This window comes from Pseudophryne corroboree, chromosome 10, assembly GCF_028390025.1.
Source record: "Pseudophryne corroboree isolate aPseCor3 chromosome 10, aPseCor3.hap2, whole genome shotgun sequence".
In the NCBI taxonomy this organism is placed as follows: domain Eukaryota; kingdom Metazoa; phylum Chordata; class Amphibia; order Anura; family Myobatrachidae; genus Pseudophryne; species Pseudophryne corroboree.
The window spans coordinates 360520024-360544140 of record NC_086453.1 but is presented as its reverse complement, the minus strand read 5'-3'; positions in this window follow the sequence as shown (position 1 = coordinate 360544140).

Below are 24117 nucleotides of genomic sequence, written 5' to 3'. Positions count from 1 at the left end.
CTGCAGGACTATTGGCTTTCCTGTCTAAGGAGGAAATTGACACTGAGGGAGTTGGTGGTGTGGTTTGCAGGAGCTTGGTTACAAGAGGAAGGGATTTAGTTGTCAGTGGACTGCTTCTGCTGTCACCCAAAGTTTTTGAACTTGTCAATGACTTATGATGAATGTGCTCCAGGTGACGTATAAGGGAGGATGATTCTAGGTGGTTAACATCCTTACCCCTACTTATTACAGCTTGACAAAGGCAACACATGACTTGACACCTGTTGTCCGCATTTCTGTTAAAATAATTTCACACCGAAGAGGTGATTTTTTTTGTAATTTGACCAGGCATGTCAATGGCCATATTCGTCCCACAGACAACAGGTGTCTCCAACCTCACCACCTCAACATCAGAATCCTCCATGTCAATTTCCTCTTCAGCGCCAGCGACACCCATATCCTCATCCTGGTGTACTTCAACAGTGACATCTTCAATTTGACTTTCAGGAACTGGACTGCGGGTGCTCCTTCCAGCACTTGCAGGGGGCGTGCAAATGGTGGAAGGCGCCACCTCTTCCGGTCCAGTGTTGGGAAGGCCAGGCATCGCAACCGACACAATTGGACTCTCCTTGGGGATTTGTGATTTAGAAGAACGTACAGTTCTTTGCTGTGCTTTTGCCAGCTTAAGTCTTTTCATTTTTCTAGCGGGAGGATGAGTGCTTCCATCCTCATGTGAAGCTGAACCACTAGCCATGAACATAGGACAGGGCCTCAGCCGTTCCTTGCCACTCCGTGTCGTAAATGACATATTGGCAAGTTTACGCTTCTCATCAGATGCTTTTAATTTAGATTTTTGGGTCATTTTACTTAACTTTTGGTTTTTGAATTTTACATGCTCTCTACTATGACATTGTGCATCGGCTTTGGCAGACGACGTTGATGGCATTTCATCGTCTCGGCCATGACTACTGGCAGCAGCTTCAGCATGAGGTGGTAGTGGATCTTGATCTTTAACTATTTTACCCTCCACATTTTTGTTCTCCCTTTTTTAATGTGTGGAATTATATGCCAGTAATATTTATCAATAGCAATGGCCTACTGTACCGTACTGCTATATATATATTGGTGGTCAGCAAAATTCTGCACTGTCCTCCTACTATATACTGCACACAACTAAAATGCAGGACAGGTATGGATGGATAGTACACTTGACGACACAGAGGTAGAGCAGTGGACTACTGTACCATACTGCTATATATATACTGGTGGTCAGCAAAATTCTGCACTGTTCTTCTACTATAAACTGCGCACAACTAAAATGCAGCACAGGTATGGATGGATAGTATATTTGACGACACAGAGGTAGAGCAATGGACTACTGTACCGTACTACTATATATATACTGGTGGTCAGCAAAATTCTGCACTGTCCTCCTACTATATACTGCGCACAACTAAAATGCAGCACAGGTATGGATGGATAGTATACTTGACAACACAGAGTTAGAGCAATGGACTACTGTACCGTACTGCTATATATATACTGGTGGTCAGCAAAATTCTGCCCTGTCCTCCTACTATATAGTGCCAGGGCCGGAGCTTCCACTAGGCAGCTTTAGGCAGCTGCCTAGGGGCGCCGGGACCTGAGAGGGTGGCCTGCTGCAGCTGCCTTAAAAAAGGTAGCATAGTCCTACCATTCACAGCAACTGCAATCCCCCAGAATGCGTATCTTACAGTAGCCGTGGCTGCTAAGCTCCCGTATTGCAGCCTCCAGCTCCACCTCCACCCGGCACAGGCAGTAACTTTGACAGCTCCTGGAGTCCTGACTGGGGGTGACATGGAGCACTGCTCTTCATTCCAGGCTCTTTCACAGACTACTCATTCCCATCTCTGCACTGCAGCCTGCAGGTAAGGTGGCTGCACAGTGCATTCTCTGCATTGATAATGAAAGACAGTGAGAGCAGCGGTGTGGTGAGGGGGTGGGGGGGGAGGAGATAAGGAGCAGGCATGCACACAGTCTGGGGGGATGAGCAGCAGCATGCACACAGATGGTGGGGGGGATAGAACAGCAGACATTTAACAGAGTAGGGGGGAGGGGGTGAGAGCAGCATGCCTTTCATCTGAAGGGTGGGTAGGGGGAAGGGGCAGAAGGCAGAAGTTTTGCCTAGGGTGCTGAGAAACCTTGCACTGGCCCTGTATACTGCGCACAACTAAAATGCAGCACAGGTATGGATGGATAGTATACTTGATGACACAGAGGTAGAGCAGTGTACTACTGTACCGTACTGCTATATATATACTGGTGGTCAGCAAAATTCTGCACTGTCCTCCTACTATATACTGCGCACAACTAAAATGCAGCACAGGTATGGATGGATAGTATACTTGACTACACAGAGGTAGAGCAGTGGACTACTGTACCGTACTGCTATATATATACTGGTGGTCAGCAAAATTCTGCACTGTCTTCCTACTATATACTGCGCACAACTAAAATGCAGAACAGGTACGGATAGTATACTTGACGACACAGATGTAGAGCAGTGGACTACTGTACCGTACTGCTATATATATACTGGTGGTCAGCAAAATTCTGCTCTGTCCTCCTACTATATACTGCGCACAACTATAATGCAGCACAGGTATGGATGGATAGTATACTAGACAACACAGAGTTAGAGCAATGGACTACTGTACCGTACTGCTATATATATACTGGTGGTCAGCAAAATTCTGCACTGTCCTCCTACTATATACTGCGCACAACTAAAATGCAGCACAGGTATGGATATATAGTATACTTAACGACACAGAGGTAGAGCAATGGACTACTGTAACGTACTGCTATATACTGTATGTACTGGTGGTCACAGCAAAATTCTGCACTGTCCTCCTACTATATACTACAATGCAGCACAGATATGGAGCGTTTTTCAGGAAGAGAACGTATATATTTTCAGCACACTTAGCACAGATATTTGCAAGCACACTGAGCACAGATATTTGCAGCACACTGAGCACAGATATTTGCAGCACACTGAACACAGAAACTGAGAGAACACAGCCACGTCCTCTCGCTATCATCTCCAAAGCACAAGTAAAAATGGTGGCGACGCGCGGCTCCTTATATAGAATACGAATTTTGCGAGAATCTGACAGCGGGAGGATGACGTTCGGGCGCGCTCGGGTTAACCGAGCAAGGCGGGAAGATCCAAGTCTGCCTCAGAACAGTGTAAAATGGGTGAAGTTCAGGGGGGTTCTGATCCCGAGGAACCGAACCCGCTCATCACTAATATATACTTTAGGGCAAGAGCAAATACCTTAGTAACTCGGTCCTAAATGAATGGCGGATGTCCTGTTACTAAATATTTGTATCCATAGACTTATATGTTTCCTTCCTGGTAGGGTAATTGTATTTTTCTTCTCTGACTGTATTTCAAGGTAATAGACAAAGCACTAAACTAAAGTTCCACAAGCTCCCACTAGATTTCACTGCTATCCCACGTCTAGGTTCTCTTGACTGTAGTATTAATTATAATAGTCTTGCTGTCTATATACTGCGTGCTCACCAATGTTCCTGCCTGTAGGTGCTTAGGGACTATTATAAGTAGTAGTGAGCCTTGATACTCCTTTTCTTTTTGGTCATCACCTTCCCTCACATATGCTGGACTCTAGTAACTGACTTCCTGGTAAGTAGTGGTGAGTATAAAGGAAGCGACTAACGTCCCTCTGTAATGTTATCAGTTTTAAGTCCTCAGCAATAGTCTATTTATCCTGGGCTATTACATGTGTATGCTGGAAATAACGTGGCACGTTGGCTTGGTTATCTATTTAGCCCACTTGAAAGTTGGTGGTGTCTCTATGAGTGTTGAAGCTGTGCAGTGTATTTCTGACAGACCTTAGTTGTCTTCAGCCATGGCTCCCACCAATCGCCAATCGAATTCGAGTGTAGCAATCGTCCCTACTTTAATTAATTGCGATGCTACCACCGTCCCCACTAATTAGCAAGTCATGTACCACAGGGTCACAGATATAATGCATACAGATGGAGCTTATCTATCCGTCTCTGGCATTATGGCATTACTGGCGATACTAGTGATCATCCACAAGATTTTTATTTTAGAAAATACTGTTGCACAAGCAAGAGGTGTCAAATAAAATACTATAGTGCAAGAATCACCATTGTGCTTGCGAGAGGTCTCCACTGAAATATACTATAGCGCAAGAAATACTTTACTGTACAGTATTTTATGTTAAATAGACATGGCAGTGGACAGATATAATGATGTAATGAATATTCCTAACTCTCAATGCCAATCCGTATGTACTGTACGACAGTCATCTTCCGTCATCAAAGACAGACTCATAGGCATTTCATTTAGCAAATTAAAAAAGTAATTCTTCACTTTAACAACTGCATAGAAATATATAATCTTAGATCCATCATAAAGTACCATTATTACAATTTATTTATATAGTCTGAGCATTTTATACAGCACTGTACAGAGAATATATTTGTCATGCACATCAGTCCCTGCTCCATTAGAGAATACAGTGTAAATTCCCTTACACACAATCATGTACATGCAATCACTCACACTAGGGGTAAGTTGGTCTGTATAGCATGCATACAGTACTGTCAGTATAGTATACATACCCTCACTGAATGCACGGTGTAAACATTCCATTGGAAATTTGATTGAATTGTCTCTAAAGGCCATGTCTGGTTTACTAGATAAATATGTTTCCAGATGTTCTCTAGAATCAAAGCCATGTATAGGATAGAATTTATGGGCGCTGGAATCCATCTTGTATTACTGTGTCACAGGCTGTCTGCCGCTCACGTCTTCCTTCTTATGTATGGCCGGCTCAGAAATTCTGTTTATATTCAGAATCAGAATCAGCTTTATTTGGCCAGGTATACTTGCGTATACTAGGAATTGGTCTTCGGTTTGCTATACAACAGCCAAGTAGGTAACAGATAAGCATGTGTGTGGGGGGGGGGGGGCAAGTAAAGTCACACATATAGGTATACCTTAGGGACACAAGTTAGTTACATGTACGTCTAGTCAGTCAATGTTCAGGAGTTCAGCAGGCGGACCGCTTGGGGAAATAAACTTTTGAGGCTTCTGGTGGACCTGGCGGGGACGGCCCTGTAACGCCTGCCTGAAGGAAGCAAGTTAAACATGCTGTGGCCGGGGTGTAGCTGGTCTTTTACTATCTTTATTGCACGCTTTTTAGCTCTGGACAGGTACAGGTCCTGGACTGAGGGAAGGTCAGCCCCGATGATCTTCTCTGCGGTTCTGACCACCTTTTGGAGCCTGCATCTGTCCCTCGCACTGGCGGAGCTGTACCATATGAGTATCGAAGAGCACAGTACCGACTCCACAATCGCAGAGTAGAAGAGGAGCAGAAGCTTCTGTAGGATGTTGAACTTCCTTAGTTGCCAGAGGAAGAACAACCGCTGCTGTGCTTTCCCAACAGTGGCGTCAGCGTTGGACCCCCATTTAAGGTCCCGGGAGATTGCGGTCCCTAGAAACTTGAAGGAGTCCACTAGTGATACCACACTGTCAGCAATCGTTAGCAGAGGTGCACTAGATGACTTCTTCCTGAAGTCCACTATCATCTCGACAGTTTTGAGGTGGTTGAGCTCAAGGTTGTTGTGGATGCACCATTGGGCCAGCCGGTCTACTTCCCGTCTATAGGCCGATTCGTCCCCATCCTTGATGAGGCCGATGACGGTGGTGTCATCGGCGAATTTGATGATCTTTACTGATTGCGCCTCTGAGGTACAGTCATTTGTGTACAGGGAGAAGAGCAGGGGTGAGAGGACACAGCCCTGAGGGGCCCCTGTACTAATGGACTGCGCTTGAGAGGTGAATTCCTCCGCTTTCACCACCTGTGTCCTATCTGTCAGGAAGTCTAGTATCCAGGAACAGGTAGCTTCTGGGACCCCTAGGCAAAGTAATTTGGGGTGGAGGATGCTGGGGACGATTTTATTGAAGGCCGAGCTGAAATCAACAAACAGGACCTTCGCGTAGGTACCGGTAATGTCTAGGTGCTGTAGAATGTAGTGCAGGCCCAGGTTGACTGCATCCTCGACACACCGATTTGATTGATAGGCAAACTGCAGGGGGTCCAGTTGGGGGCCAGTCACAGTTTTCAGGTGATTCAAAACCAGACACTCGAACGTTTTCATGACCACAGACGTCAGTGCTATCGTCCTGTAGTAGTTCAGGTTCGTGATAGATGATTTCTTGGGGACTGGGACGATAGTAGACCTTTTGAGGCAGGCAGGGACTTTCTATAACCCCAGCGATTTGTTGAAGATCTTGGTGAATAAGGGGGCGAGCTGACCCGCACATGCTCTTAGGGCAGATGGTGACACTCCGTCAGGACCCGGAGCTTTCCTGGGTTTGGCCCTTTTGAGCAATGCCTCCACCTATTCTTGGGCGATTTGCAGTGCCTGGGGATGGCCGTCGGTGTTCGGGGCATCGTAGAGGTGATTGTGTGGGTTGCAGGGGACTTCTTTTGCGAACCTGCAATAAAAATGGTTCAGTTCGTCTGCTTGGTCTTGGTGCATGGTGGTGGACTTTGATGTTTTCCAATAGTTGGTTATGGATTGCATTCCATTCCATACAGATACGGGGTCATTGGTGGAGAGATCGTTTGTCAGCTTGTCTGAGAACCGCTTTTTTGCTAGCCTAATTCCTTTAGTCAGAGAGTTCCTAGTATGGTTGTATAGTGCTCTGTCACCACTGCTATAGGCCTCCTCTTTGGCTCGACGAAGTTGCCGTGAGCTGGGTATTGAACCAGGTCTTGTTGTTGTTGTAAATGCGGTAAGTTTTGGTAGGTACACACATGTCCTCACAGTAGCTGATGTAGGATGTGACAGTGTCTGTCAGGTCATTCAGGTCAGTTGCCGAGGCTTCGAAGAGCCCCCATTCCGTGCAGTCAAAGCAGGCCTGGAGCTTCATCTTGGCCTCATTGGTCACTAGGATCCAGTTATTTATATTCATAAGTAACCAGGATATCAGTGTTATCATATGATGGTTTATCAGCCTCTGGAGCTGTCATGGGAATGCAGGTGACAGTGTGATAATCTCCTAAAGCAAAATAAATCATCATACTAATTATTTTTCAATTTATATTTAAATATTATAAAATATTTAAGCAATTTAATAAAAATATTTCTAGTGTAAACACATACTGTATACAGATATTGGGCCTGCCATTGTGAAATTTGAATTCAAAGCTACAGTCATTTGTTTGATAAAATAAAATAAAATTTGAACAGTGAAAGTAGAATACTAATAATAGATATCCAGTATGCCAACCAGGATATAATTGTGAGAGAGAGTGGAAGCAGGTAGGGAATACAAAAAAAGAAGAAAAAAGTGAAAAAGAGAATTAAGATGAAAAAAGTAGAAATAGAAAAGAAAGAAAAAAAAGAGAAAGTGCATATTGAAATAATATGATTGAAAGAATACCTAAGAGATCACAGTCATGATAATCATAGTCCTTCAAATCTTTCCACTTGTTATCAATAAACCTAAATTTTGTTTCCCAGCAGTCTTTTTTATGAGTGAAGATAAGCAGGTCCCTTGCTGTTTTGGCAACCATGTATTGGGCTTTTTTTTTTCAGTATACTATAGTACCCTTTCTTCCGTAATATCCTAGCCAAGTCCTTGCTTTGCTTTTTAAACATGAGATCATTGGAGCAATTTCTCTATAATCTTATAAACTCACCCTTCAGGACATTTTGTATTGGTGGTGGAAAGTGATATCTTTTGTAGTGAAGAAGGCTGTTGTTGCTGTTCTCATGCTATATAGGTGAAAAAAAGAGATTGCCCTCTTCATAAACATGAAGTAAAATGACTAGAAAATGAATGGCACAGGTGCATTTCCTGTTGAGCTTCTTCATGAAGTAATGTAATTTCTGTTCTGGTCCATTCCAAATCAGTAAAATATCATTGATTTTCAAATAGGTTCACCGTTATCTTGGCTAATTTGCTGCGCCTAGGCTCAACATGGTTTATTAACATAAACCCTTTATCTATTGTTCTCAGCTGCAATACAATACAGAGAACAATACAGCAGGGGATTAAGTCATTACAGCAGGGGATTAAGTCCGACTGCCCAGTCTCAGTTAATCCTATCAAAGATCAAGATAAACATGGACCCATCTGTAATGAATCGACATTGGTATAAGTGTGGTAAATTCATCATTTGCATCATTGAAGACATAAACATGTTCCTACCACCCTATGTACAGATTTGCATAAGTGGGTAAGCATGCAATGCCCTAGTTAAGAGGAAAAGATTGTTATTGAAAACAATATAATTCCTTTTTAGAATGAATTCCAGTAGATCCAGAATTAATTTATGGTAGTCTGATGTCTTTTCTCTATCCTGAAAAAAATTGATGGCTTCCATTCCCTGTAGATGAATGCTGATGCTATAGAGGGATTTGATGTCTATACTGGCTAGCATGTGATCTTTGTTTAGTACAAGGTTGTTTATCCACTTGAGAAAGTCTACGGTTTCCTGAGCAGAAAAGGGTAAGATTGTTACATTTTGCCTGAAATATGTATCCACAAGGATGCTCACCTGTTTGAAAAGTCCCTGTATGCAGACACAATTGTCCCACCCGGTGGACCGGTGATATATTCATAAATCTTCAGCAGGAAGTAAAACGTGGGTATCCTGGTAGTGGGCTACATGGAGAAATACATTTTCACGTTTTGTTATAATGCTGTCTACTTTGGCCTTATTAATGATCTGATTATAGAGGATGGAGAAATTCTCACTGGTGTTAAAGGTAATGGGGGTAATTCCAAGTTGATCGCAGCAGGAAATTTTTTAGCAGTTGGGCAAAACCATGTGCACTGCAGGTGTGGCAGATATGACAATTGCAGAGAGAGTTATATTTGGGTGGGTTATTTTGTTTCTGTGCAGGGCAAATACTGGCTGCTTTATTTTTATACTGCAATTTAGATTGCAGATTGAACTCACCACACCCAAATCTACTCTCTCTGCACGTTATATCTGCCTCCCCTGCAGTGCACATGGTTTTGCCCAACTGCTAAAAAATTTCCTGCTGCGATCAACTTGGAATTACCCCCAATATGTCAGTAACAGAGTTTGTCCTCTAATTGATGTTAGGTTTCCTTGAGATATAGTTCTGTGGGCCATAATACAACATTGCACCCTTTATCTGAAGGTTTTATCACAACATCAGGCCATTCTTTAATTTTAATTAAGGACTTTCTGTTCTCATTAAGATTGTGAATCTTGTATGCTCAAGATCTCCTAGTCTTATTTCTTAGAATATTATTTATATAAAAATTAAATTAATATACTCACTTCTGAACAGATGTTTGTTTGGGAGGTACAATGGGAATTTCATTTTGCATTTAAGTCATGGATCTGTGGAGGGTTCAGAAAATGTTGGTGTCATTGAAGCTCCTCTAAATTCCTCCATGGCTTCAAGTTCCTCAGCAGAAGTTAATAATAATTCATGGGTAGAAGAAGATTCTGAACGAGAAAACCAATAATCAACTGTTGGTTGCTAATAAAGGGGTAGATGTATTAAGCCTGGACAAGTGATAAAACAGTGAAAAAGAAGTGACACTGAGGCTATTGAGAAAGATAGATGTATTAAGCTTAAGCATGTCAGCCAGTTTGTTAAGCAACAGCCATGATTTAGAGAAGTAGCAGTATGCTTTGCTGGTTAGATCATAATACTGCTGACATTTCATAGTTAAGTACATTCTGTGCGAAGCAAGGTCATATCTATAAGTCTTGAAAACATGTTATTAGACAGTCTCTGTGTGTTTAGACCTCCGTGAAGGACACGTAGGAGGGTGTCAGCCTGAGAGGAGTTATGAGAAGAGATGCATTATTGTTTTTTTAAATTTGACATGTATCAAGTGTTCATGCAAGTAGTTTTTTCCTCTATATAATGTCATGCTAAATAAAGTGAAGCCAGTCACATTTTGACGGACATAACTGGCGTGTGGTGTCCGCTTTCTGGGATTCCCAATCGATTGGTAAACAAAGGGTAACAAACAGACAATTGAAGGGGATTGATAGAAGGAGGTTTATCTCCAACAGTACATGGGGGCCTCACATTCACACACACACACCCCGACCTGGGGGTGGCAATAGGGGTGGTGTTGGGGTCCTTTTACCTTCTAGTTACTCTACCAACTCATACCACCAGAACCATCCCTTACATTCTCTACATTTGAGGTCCATGCCATACGCCTCTTCCAACTAGTTCATCTTAGAGTAGCTGTCATTTACCCCACCCCCCACCCCCCCGGCACTGCTTCCAAATTCATTGACAACTTTGCTTCCTGGCTTCCTCACTTCCTCTCTTCTGACATTCCCTCCATTATCCTAGGTGATTTCAACATCCCTATTAACATCCCCACACAATCCCCTGCCTCTAAACTCCTTAACCTCACTTCTTCACTTGGTTTCTCCTAGTGGACCTCCTCACCCTCACATGTGAATGGGAGCTCACTTGATCTGGTCTTCACTCACCGCTGTGATATTTCTGATTTTTCCAACTCCCCAATTCCCCTCTCTGACCACCACCTGCTCTCCTATAACCTAACTCTCTCAACTTCCCCATCTCTACCTCCTAAGGCTACCATCACTAAGCGTAACATTGAAGCTATTGACACCATATTCCTTTCCTCCCTGTTTGATTCACTTCTCTCTCCTATTCTCTCTCTCTCATGCCATGAACAAGACACTTCCACATACAATGCATCCCTTACTTCTGCTCTTGACTTTGTTGCTCCACCAACCACTATTCACCCTCGCAAATTAACACCTCAACCCTGGCACACCAAATGCACCAGATATCTGCAAAAATGCTCACGTACAGCTGAGCGACACTGGAGGAAATTATGCTCTAAGGCAGACTTCATCCATTTCAAACTTATGCTCTCATCCTTCAGAGCTGCCCTTTCTCTTGCAAAACAGTCATACTTCAAGAACCTCATTTCCACCCAGTCTTCCAACCCCCAGTGCCTCTTTGCCACTCTCAACTCACTCCTCTGCCCACCTCCACCACATCTCCCTTCCTCAATCTCTGCTCTTGACTTTGCCACTTACTTCACATCCAAAATTGACACCATACATCAGGACATCACATCACACCAGGCCATCAGCAACCAGCCTTCTCCCATCCCTTACCAACCCTCCCCATCCCTCTCACCAACTCTGACATCTTTCTCCCATGCATCTGGAAAGGATGTCATGGCCCTCAATTGTTCCCGTCCCTTCACCACCTCCCCACTTGACCCTATCCCCTCCCGCCTCCTCCGCTACCTCTCTCCTTCTGCTTGTTCCCATCTTTCCCACCTTCTCAATTTCTCATCAGGCACTGTCCCCTCTGCCTTCAAGCATGTACTCATCTCTCCTATTCTTTAAAAACCTACCCTTGATCCAAACACTCCCTCCAACTACCGACCCATCTCTCTCCTACCTTTTGCATCCAATCTCCTTGAGCATATTGTCTACAACTGCCTTACTTCCTTTCCTTGACCCATTCCAGTCTGGCTTCCGTCCTCTCCACTCCACTGAAACTGCCCTTACAAAAGAATGCAATGACCTCCATGCTGCTAAATCTAAGGGACACTACTCTCTACTTATTCTACTTGATCTCTCTGCTGCTTTTGACACTGTGGACCATCCTCTCCTACTGCAAATCCTTCACTCTATTGGTCTGCGTGACACTGCCCTCTCTTGGCTGTCTTCCTACCTTTTTGAACATTCATTCACTGTCTCCTCTCATGACTCCACCTCCCCCTCACTTCCACTATCTGTAGGGGTACCCCAAAGTTCTGTCCTTGGTCCTCTTCTCTTCTCTCTCTATTCATCCTCACTAGGTAAGCTTATTAGTTCTTTTGGTTTCTAATATTATCTCTATGCCGACGACACCAAAATCTATCTTTCCTCTCCAGACCTCTCCCCTGCTCTCCTCACTCGTATCTCCAACTGTTTCTATGCTATCTCTTCCTGGATATCCCAGCACTTTCTTAAACTTAACATGTCTAAGACCGTGCTGATCATCTTCCCTCCCTCCCACATAACCTCACCTCCTACAATCTCATTATCTATTGATGAAACTAGTATCTCCTCTAGCCCCTAAGTGTGCTGTCTTGGAGTAATCCTTGACTCCTCCCTCTCCTTCAAACCACACATTTAGCACCTCTCACAAACCTGCCATATCCATCTAAAAATTTTTCCAGGATCAGACCCTTTCTGACCCAGGATGTAACTAAGACTCTTATCCACTCACTGGTCATCTCCAGACTGGACTACTGTAACCTCTCCTGACTGGCATTCCTGACAATTACCTCTCTCAACTCCAATCTATCCTCAATGCTGCTACCTGGTCATTTTCCTCACCTAACGCACTACATCCACCTCTCCTCTCTAACTAGACATTCACTGGCTCCCCTTCCCTTTCAGAATCTATTTTAAGCTTCTCACACTCGCTTACAAAGCCCTCACCCACTCCTCTCCCATCTCTGACCTTATCTCCCTTTACACTCCCACCTGTCCTCTTCACTCTGCTAATGCATGCCAACTCTCCTGCCTACGGATTACGTCTTCCCACTCCTACCTGCAAGATTTTTCACGTGCTTCACCACATCTCTGGAATTCTCTACCTCTCCCCCTCAGACTCTCCACCTCTCTACAAAACTTAAAACGGGCTCTCAAGACCCACTTCTTTGCCAAATCCATCGAAATCTCATCCTAACCCTCTGATCCACGCTCTCTATGTACCCCATCTGTATCACCCCTGACTGTCTACCTCTCCCCTTTAGAATGTAAGCTCTCACAAACAGGGCCTTCTTCCCTCATGTGCTTATCCTTTTTCTTTAATAATCTACAACTGCACCAAATCCAGCAGTCTTCTGCCACCTGATACTTATTCCAGTGTCATCTGCTGATGTAACTATGTTTATTTACCGTTACTTGTCCTATACTGTCATTAACTGTAAGTTGCTGTTTTCCTGTTTGATTATTTGTTTATGTACTCTGTAATTGGGCACTACGGAACCCTTGTGGTGCCATATAAATAAAGGATAATAATAATAATAATAATAATACTTTTTAGCTTCACTGTTACAAGGGAAAAATGTGGTTTTCTTTTAAAGTTCTAAGTTTCAGTTTCAATTTTACAGGGTAAAAATATGTGGTTTTATTTTTAGATAATGTGTCATAACTGCAAATGTTCGGAATTTTTGCAGTGTAATCCTGCTATTGAGTCAAAATATTGTGAATTTAAAGGTATATTTGCAAAATAGTGATTTCAGTTTTGTAAGGCACCTAAGACAGGTTTTGCAACAGTTGTGGGGTGTCATGTTGATAAAATGGTGATAGAAAAATGCATTGGTGATAAATATCTGTATTGTCTAGATAAATTAATTACCTGTTAATTATATACTCCTTGGTTCCAGAGCTATAGTTGGTGAAGGAAATCCTTCTGACTATAAACAATGTTTAACCAGATGGCATAGACTTAGGTTAAGGCATTTAAAAACATACTCAATCTTTGCAATCCAGTACAGCCAGGGTGTGTGTGTGTGTGTGTGTGTGTGTGTGTGTGTGTGTGTGTGTGTGTGTGTGTGTGTCTCTGTTAATAGAAAACTGCAGTAAGTTTGACATATAAGATTTGGTAATAGTGGCATAAGTTTTTCATAGTAAAGCATACTAAGTATTTTTGTCAAATAAAATGTATTCCTAGCTAATTTAAAGAGTTTAACATTATTAGAAGTGGACGTTAAAGCCATTATTGACAAAGGTAACTTATGCATATTTCTCAGTGATTTAAGAAGTCTTTGTAAACTAGATAAAGTCAAGTCAGTTATGACATTATTTAGGGTTTGTTGTTGTGGAGGATTAAAAATCTAAGTGGTTTCCTTAATTTTGGTCCTGCACTGCTGAAAACACTTAAATAAGAAGTGTGATGTTTAAGAGAGGCAAGTCTTTTAAACTGAGGTATTTTCCTAAGAAAACACTTAATTAGTTATTAAGTGTGATGTTTAGAATTCTAAGTTTTATAAACTGAGAGTTCCCTAGAAAACCAATATTACTGTAAGTGTGATTCTTGAAGGAGTTACTTCTTTAAAGCAGAGTTATACACTGACTTGTTGTTTTGATACTGCACAGTACAATTAAAGGTGCAGCCCAAAGGATTTCGCAAAGTGAATTGATCAATCACGTATAGGGACTGCACAGTGAGCCCCTGTCAGTACTAGGGAAGGAAAAATAGGCACAATTTGTGTAAGGGGCAAACTTCCTAGAGGAAGGGAAGTGTTTACTAATGAGGGAGATTTGAAGCAAACAAGAAACACTGAATTGATAAACAAGGTTTTACTGACACTGTTAAGAATTTGATAAACTGTTTCAGGGGCATAAGATTTAATACATCACCTGTATGAATAAGTAGTTAAAAGCGAATACACATGTCGACAGAAGACGTATGCTCAGAATGTTTGTATGTGGCATGTATAGAAAAGAAAGGGCAGGGTCCTTTTATATACTCAGTAGAAAGTGTTTATATATTGATGGCACATCACTTTATTCCAAAACCAAGTGATATCGTTAGAGAGTGGCTGAGTTTCCTTGCTAGTTCAGGAAATCGAGCACATAGCTGCATATCCTACGATCCTTTAGATCCTGGATATTGATACTTGGAAAAGTACCTAAGGGTTAAAATACTAAATTTTTGGTTGTATCCAACCTCCAGAATAGTTTTATTATGTCATCCACAAGAACAGTGGATCCAAATTGTTCCCTGGTTTATACAAAAGTATCAGGATGGAAATGAACAAATAGAGATTGTCAAAATTGTAATGTCCCTAGGTCTGAAAAATGCAGACCTGATAAGTCTGGCATACTGCTAGAAGCAAGGTTCCTGGAAATGTGAATGTTCTCATACCAAGTTATGCATAGCAATACATCATCTAGATTGCAACAGCAAAGATAAAGGAACCGCTACAGCCCGTCTATGTTGTAAATCCCTCAGAGAAACCACAAAGGCTGATTCCATATGACCAAAGTACAAGTGTGTAAATCCAAAATATTACAAAATCTGAACAATAGATAATTGATATATCAAAGTTTATCGTAGTAGTAAGTTAGTAACATTGTCAATTGTAATCTGTTGTTCTATGTGCTCTGTAAATATACAGGCTGGGGATGGGATGTGAGGTAACAATCACCTATTAGTTCTATGTGACTAATGACATGCAAATGTACAAATGTTTATGACTACGGAATATGGATAACATAACAGAAAAGAAAAATTGCATTAGACAAATAATTGTCATTTGATTCCTTAAGGCCTTAGAATGTTTTAAAGATAATTAGAAAGCAGTAAGTTTTATAGAACATGGTACTGCAAAGTATATTAATGGGTGACACTGACTATGCATAATTATGCAGATTTATATATATTTCCATAAAATATTTTTTTCACATATGCAATGTATATTTTAGTTTTGGGTTAGAGAATAATTCTCAGCTGTCAGGTAGCTGAAGGATAGTAAGCATAGTGCTCATTATTACCATGCTTTATTATTATTAATACTTTGATGAAGTTTTTTTTGCAGGGGAAAATTAGTTTTCCCCTGCAAAAAAAAAACAAAAAACATTGACATTGCAGCCACAAGCATATTAATTGAGAACATTACATACCATGGTGCCAGTCAAATGTGTTGGAAATTGTAAACAAGTTGCCTGATATGAGGGAGTAGAATCCTGCTGCATTCTTTGAGTAAATACATTTATGATGTATGATAGATATATATATATATATATATATATATGTATATATATATATATATATATATATATATATATACCCTGTTAAGTAAATTTAGAACAGGTTTTAAAGGCACAGCAACAGGTTTCTTATCAGCCATACTTTAGGCAGCACACACAAGATGATAGAATATGAGGGTGTGCAACCCCTGTGTCGGCAACACTGGCAGTTCGACAAAAGTGACTTCACCCACAGGGGATCTAAAGGTTTCAGGAGCTGTTTTTATGAATAACCAGATTCCTCCATGTTTACTTAGAGATCAGGCCATCACAACAACTGGATTGGGAGGTCAAGCCCTACCCCCTGCAAGAAAGTTAAATGTATCTACAACATTCCAGCAAAGATGTAACCTGAAATACAAGCTGCTATACAAGTCTACCTCTCACAGGAAAAGTAAGACAAAGATGAACAACAACTTCCAGCATGGACATCATTATATTGAACACCAGCATGATTGGGCTTGGACTAAGGAGATGACATGCCAGCAGCAGTTGGAAAGAATATGCAAGTGTAGAAAGGACAAAGGAAGTATAATGGATGAATCATAAGGAGAGGTGATTGGAAAAAGAAAAGTTGAGAAGCAATATGAAGGTTGCATGAAATTTTGGAGACTAAAGGAATTCTGCATTAAGAAGGACAAAGAAAGACATCTGACAAGTGGTCAGTACTACATGGCAAAATTACAGAGATGATGCCATGATTAGAAGATTTAAAACACCAGCTGCTCTGGGGTTTAAAGCAAATAATAAGGAACAAGACAGAAAAAGTCCCAGAAGACAAATTAATGATGCTCCTTCTGCCAAAATGAAGTAAAAGCTTCTTCAGGTACTCCCCAGTGAACATAATGTCTCCAGAGGAAACAGCAGAAGGTATGACTATAGTCACCTTTCCCACTGGAGAAGGACGTTTATGCCTAATGAATACTGGAGCCAGCACACGCAGAAGACAGCAGAGGGAGATACTACAAGAACTGATGATATCAGAAATACTTAAAAGGACAGGAGATGCAAGAACTATAGTCACCAATACCAGCCCAGTTCTTGACCTCGGAGTACATGTCCAGTGACTTTGCTACAGCACAATGTACTGAAGCTTATCCATGGAGAATACAGTACACACCAGCAGAAGTTGAACTTTCCAGCAACTTATCAAAGAAAAGAACAAAACTATTAAGAAGCAAGTTATAACAGAAGTACTGGCTCATTCCCGCAGTACCAGTTGTGGAAGAAAGTAAGCAATGCTATTGGACCAGGATACCCCAGGGAGGGTCTACAGCACCCAATGATTTATCCAGAAGACACAACTAATATAGGATGTGAATGAACTGCTGATTGCCACCACTACTAAAAGAAGTTCCAAGAAGAGACCATGTACTTATTGAAGTTTCTGGAAGGACAAGACTGCAGAGCCTCAGAAGGAGAAATTGCAGCTAGCCAAGCAAGAGGTAATCTTCCTAGGACACTCAAGTTACCCATAATCTAACAAAAGTGAGAAGAGAGAAATTCATACTGCAAGCTAAGATGCCAACTAGTGTCATGCAAGTCAGATGATCCTTCCTAGGCCTAGTAGGGCACTACAGAACACGGATACCTCTAGCACCAGTCTACATGCAAGCATTGTATGACAACACTTAAAGGGAGGAGGGTCCGCATCCTACACACAGCAACAGATGAATGAAGAAATTGAACAATTGGAAGCAATCATTGCCTCATCACAAGCACTAGAACTACCTGACTATTGAAGAAGGAGGCCATACATAGAAGTCCTTACTCAAAATTATGGACTGAGGCGAAGACCAGTGAACTACCACTCAAGCAAGCTTGACACGAGTACTCAAGGAGCACCTACCGGCATCAGAGTAGTGGCAGCAGCAACAGTCCTAGAAGAGTACAAGAGCACAGACACAGTGCTGAATCAGCAGTCCTAACAGAGGACAAGAGCACAGGCATAGTGCAGAATCATGAACTTATCATCCAGGTACCACATGCAGGTACAGAGAAGCTTCAACAAGCAAGAACCAAACACCTGTCAGTGGCAAGGCTGACCATGTATGAAGTTGCAAAAATATTGTGGGGACCAGCCCCAAAGAAAATTCCTTTTTTGGAGCACTCTTTTGAAATAATTAACGGTATGATATATAGAGGATTAATGAATGATATTAAAACTTAACTTTTATTTCTCACCAATCTAAATGTCGGGCATGTGATTATGTTATACCCACACAAGAAGTGTTGGACAAGTATGGTAACACATGCAGGATTGTGGATTTTTTCAATTGCAGAACAACAAACATTGTCTACTGCATATCATGCACTTGTGGTAAACTATATGTGGGAGTTACCACTCGCATGTTTAAAATAAGGATTCTTGAACATGCAGGAACCATTCGCAATGCAGCCAAAGATATTGGGAATTTCAAACAGATAACGTCTGTAGCAAGACACTTCCACAAACATCATAATGACAGTTCACACAAAATGAAGGCGTTTGGCCTTGAAAAAATCAAACTGGGCATCAGAGGTGGTGATGCCATGCATGAGCTTTTAAAAAAGGAAAGTGAATGGACATTTAGGCTGGGAAGTATGGCACCGAATGGAATGAACGAACATATTAATTACACAGTTTTTTTGTAACAACATATTCAGAAATTCCATTTTTTCCCAGTGGAACATGCAGGTTAGTAACAACAAATAAATAATCTTTTTCCTCCCCCCATCTTTCTCATCTACGATATACTATAAAAAATAAATACTCATAAAAATCAACTATTTTTCTCACAAACTACGGAATCAATTCACCTGAGACTGGATCCCTAATGAGTGATAAGAATAGAATTTTTGAGCTTTCTTTGGGCTCTGTTGAAGGTTTTAGGGTTTTAGGTTTGTTAACAAATAGGATTCACGGATAATCATTAGAGATTTCATATTTCCTGTTCTTCACCTTTGTTCCTGTTAATTAATGGTCTTTTCCCTCCCCCCTTCCCCTTCCCACAATTCCTTTTTTCTCTTAACCACTCACTATCTAAACCCCCCTTTCCTCCCCCCCCAATTCCCCCCCCCCCTTTTTCCTTCCAATTTTTTCATTCCCCTTCATTCACGTATTAAACCACAGTTTTGGACTATAAAAGGTCCTCGTCTTATTCACAGTCAACTGTATATAATTATTTGATAATAGCAATTTCACAATTTGAAATAAAAGAGTTTTAGCACGCTCACTAAGCTTTGATTTTTATAATCAAAAATATTTACACAAAACTTATCCACCACTTCACTGGGGGCCAATTTATTTACTCATAGGATACTACGGGTTATATAATATCAATACATAATGATATACATATGAATTTGGTATTTATAAGAAATATGGGAGGGCATATATTTCTCTCTACATAAGGAGGGAATAGGAAAGTATTGTTTGACACACTAGTATTTAAACTCACAATTTCTTGTGACCAGCATGTCGGAAAAATGTCTCTCCCTTTCCCCTTTGCAGAGGGGTCTATATATATATATTCTTTATTTATATTTTTTATTAATTATTTTTTCTTTGATCTTATAGTTGGGGAACTATTTTTAACTAGGGGAGTGGAAGTGGCAGTGGTATTGTAGCATGGATCAAAGGGTACACTCCACGGTACTCTTGAAACTTATATATACATCTGCATGTTCTAAGAGATACATCTTTTCCTTCAAATAAAGGGGCATATGATTCTTGCATGGAGTCCAGCCCTATTTTATAGTTACCTGCTTTTTCCTTCCTCGTTACAAAAAGAAAAGAAAAACATGTTAATCCAGGTAGTAATTACATTATGAATGCAGCCTTAGACGAATATATATCTATCTGTCTTCATGGTAAAATCCCTCCTTTTTTTCTTATCAGCCTATAAACTATTAAATCTTCCCAGTTAGATTTAGCTAATGGGAAGTATCTGAAATTCTTTTAAATTAACACTTGCCTAAAAGCTACCATTATCTCCATAGTATCACTCAGCTAAATTGGAAAGAATCACAAATGTCTCTAAACCAATTACACAGAAATCGAAACAGCTAATTGACATGGAGGTACTTTAAATAGTGGACACACAGGAGTAACGTCAGGCTGGTGATCAAGCACGTTTGTGAAACGTATGTTCAGCTGGGACGAAGTGTTCCACAGAAACAGCTCCTCTCTGCAGGAGGATGCTGTGCTAGGCGGCATGTAAAACCGCTTATTTGGATCCGGCAACACAGCCGTGGCGAGCGGCAGTGGAAATCGCTACAGAGACGCTCTCACTGGAGAAGCGGGACAGGGCTGCAGGAAAGCCGCTATACAAGAGACAGGTAGACAAGACACGGCATGGGGCAGCGATAATCCCCTCCAGGGACGGATAGATGGGAGAAGGTGGACGGCATCTGTGACTCCAATATAAATGTGATAACCCGAAATGCTTAGCACTGTTCTAAATAAGGGAGACATATAAAACAGCCTCCCATTTTTTCAGCAATTAATTAAGCGTAGTACCATCAGAGGCTTAAACTACTAAGTCCAGAGGCATGGCAAAATGATAATATAAGTTATGATAGTGAACTGTTGATGAATTAACTGGTTGATTGGAGATTAACAGTGACTGAGCCGCAGGGAGCGGCGTTGCATGCACCTTTTCCCTCAATACCTATAGACTGCAGTGTCCAGCTTTTTTCTTCTATTGAACAATTTTTCCATCTTGGTGATTTGTTTGATTTTTGTTAGAGAAATAGAGATAAGAATAATCATTTGGGATAAAGTTATTGGACACAAAACGGCAGCAGTTCAGCTGCAGGGAACGATACAGGATATATCTACTTCTGCCTATACCTAAGCCTGCAGTATGCTACGTCCAATTTCTCATTGAATGATTATGGTTATTTATAATTTTGTCTACGGTGTTGCGGCAGGGAGCAGCACAAGATACACCTACTCTTGTCTATACTTAAGCCTGCAGCTTCCTATGCCCATGTTTTTTCTGAATGATTATGGCCCTTTTTTTGATGTTAAACTCATTTGAATTGGGACTATAATTATTGGTTTATGTGCCTTGGAGTGGTTATAAACCATGGATTACGCCCATGTAGTATAGATAATTTCAGTGTCAACTGAGTCTCATAAAAAATACTTTGGCGCTTCTAGAGCACACATACACACAATCTTTTCATTTCTACATATTTCACAGGTATCCCGCTGGTCTCCGCGGCGCATTGTAGTCCTGCAATGCTCACTGCAACAGGATTGCTCTAACACCGGAGACGGAGATACCTGGAGATACTGTTGCTATTTTTCTATCAATCCATCAGTGCCCCTACTCTCACCCCTCTTCCGCTCTATTTGATGAGGATGGGCAGCAGATGGGGGTATCTGTATATTGGATCGTACTATACCTCTCTCCACCTTTCACACTAAAGAATGATACAATCCACATTCAGAAATTTAAGGTTGAGGCCTCAAAATAATCAATTAATAGAGGTGCACCTATGGTCTTAATTGACCAAATATTTTTCAGACCGATCACATAAGTATAAAACGGTGAATGTCAAGGAGACATGTTGTCCCTCACCGCATACTATATGTGATGTAGTCCAGATATAGAGTGTTTTTCAGGTGGTAATTTAAGGGTTGAGATGCTCTTCCTTAAATGTGATATATGTCTGTGAAAAAAAGTGAAACTCTATACGTCTAGGGGTGATGACATGTCCCAGTACAACATATCACACGTTAAAGGTTTAAGTGTCTTTATTAAATTGTGAGGCCATGAATGGCCTGTTTTAGGATCACACTGGGGAGAAATCACAAAGTTATGTTTTTTGCCAAAGGCAACATAGTTCCAAATTGAGCTGAGAAACAACTCAGAGGGACTGTAGGGTTGATAAAGCTAATTATCATATGATAAATGTGTGAAAAAACATTAGAGTTATTCCAACTGAATTGGCGATCAATGCATGTTTATATAGAGAGAGCATTCAAATCGGACGATTAGTCCTAGAGAGATATATATACCATATGCTGTGATCTCAATGTTTATGATCTAATATTAGCATTAACGCAATTGTATGAGAAATGTGTGAAAAAACATTAGAGTTATTCCAACTGAATTGGCAATCAATGCATGCTGTGATCTCAATGTTTATGATCTAATATTAGCATCAACGCAATTGTTTATTTATTTATTTTGACATCATGGGAGATGAGGACAATTATTGAACACATATGATACTTATTTCAGTGTTTCGATATGAAATGTGTTTGAACACTCTCCCTTTTATTTTAGATTGGTGAGAAATAAAAGTTAAGTTTTAATATCATTCATTAATCCTCTATATATCATACCGTTAATTATTTCAAAAGAGTGCTCCAAAAAAGGAATTTTCTTTGGGGCTAGTCCCCACAATATTTTTGGAACATGAGATTTTTCATAATTCCAGGAGCACCTCCAGCCTGTTTATGATTCAGATAAGATTATCTCTAATAATAAGAGTAGCTGGTTCATAATACAAAGTGTTTAATAGATATCTTATATCCAGTGCAGGATAACTACTTTAGCTTAATCATGTATGAAGTTGCACTGCTAAAGTGCAACAAGTAACCATCAGAAGATGTACTACCCTCAACCCAGCAACCCTTGTCCAGCATTAATCAATAAAGGTGTTGAATCTCAAGATTCAAAAGGAGGGAAAAACAGATTATCTACTGATGAATGGGAAAGCAAGAAGTTGATAAGGACCAGGAAGGTGGTCTAGAAGAGCAAGATACAGACAGATCATCATGGATGCATGACCAGAGGGATGGTCCAGAAGAAGAAGAGAAACATTCTAGTAATCAAAAATTTTCCTTTTCCTTGTGTGGCGTTAATGGAACAAGAACCTCAACTTGCCATATGTTACATACACAGCCCTACCTAATGCTCAGCATGAGCTATATGTGGATGGATAAATGTACCATGAGGATGGAATTCCTTATACAGGAGTAAGTGACCACTGAACATGAAGTTGTGGATTCAGGATCCATACTATCCCAGTACAAGAGTGTGAGCCAGATATGGAAAAGCAGAGGCTTCAAGAAGGCAAGTGGCAAAGACATACAACATGCTTTACTAATCAGACACCAGTTCAGAGCTCTGCAAGGGCCACAGGAAAGGTTGCAGTAATGAAGATCCAGAAACATGCAAGAAATGGCACTCCTGAAACAAAAGGCAACAATCTGGCAAGATGCTGAAGCCAAGAGTGCAGCAAGATGCCCCCAGCGGGAAATGCAAGTCTATCCAGTAATTATTCCAGTGCCAGATCAGATTCCTGATTATGCTACACTGATTGTACTTCAGAACCAAGCAGAAGAGAGTGAGAAAGAAGCATGTGGCTAAAGAGAAAGCAACCAAACAACCAGTTAAGATAGCCATCTACACCACACAGACAGAAGTAACAGAAAGAATCAAGGCCTCAAATTCCTGATCTACAGAATTTGAAGAAATTTAAAGAACAAGCAGGTCCTGAAGAAAAAGCAGCATGGCAAAGAAGATACTGGCATATGAAAATTAAAAGAGAAGTTATACTTACCCTGGAGCTTATATCCACATATGTGTTAAGTCAGCCATGGACTCACACACCTGGGAGAGGATCAAATGGAAAATGTAGTTAATGGAACATGGATAGCTCCAGGATGTTATCCAGCCGCAACCAAGTTTGTACAAGCCTACTAGATATGTAGGCCTACTGGAAATGTCCAATCCAGGACAGAAGGTCAAGTCAACCCTTGGAGCAAACCCCCAAAAGTTATTTTCCATTTTAAAGACTGCAAATTGACTATATCTAACTGCCAAAGATGTATTGGTAGCCACAGACATTTTCAGTTTTTTGCTGTTTAATCCTAATTTAACCATCTTGTTGTTGTGGTTGTTGTTGCGTTTAAGTAAATTACTGAATTGAAGTCAGATTTAGAAAAACAATTAATTATTTATTAAAAAAGACCATGCCTGTGTACAGGTTGAGAGACCACATTCTCTCAGCCCGGGTCAAAATGATTCAACCAAGCAAACATGGCGATACAATGATTTTTATAACATCCAGTTATGCCCCATTCTTATAACACTCCCATATGATTTCATGCATCTTGAGTACAGTGTTATGCTCATATTAGGACAAGGACCAGCTAGAAGCTAATTAGCCTTATTTGGTGCTAATTCCAATTGTATTACACACAATTGGGTATATTTACTAAAATTCGTATTTTTCTGAATGAGGTTAAAGTTCAAACACGAATGACATCAAAAGTGTAAAT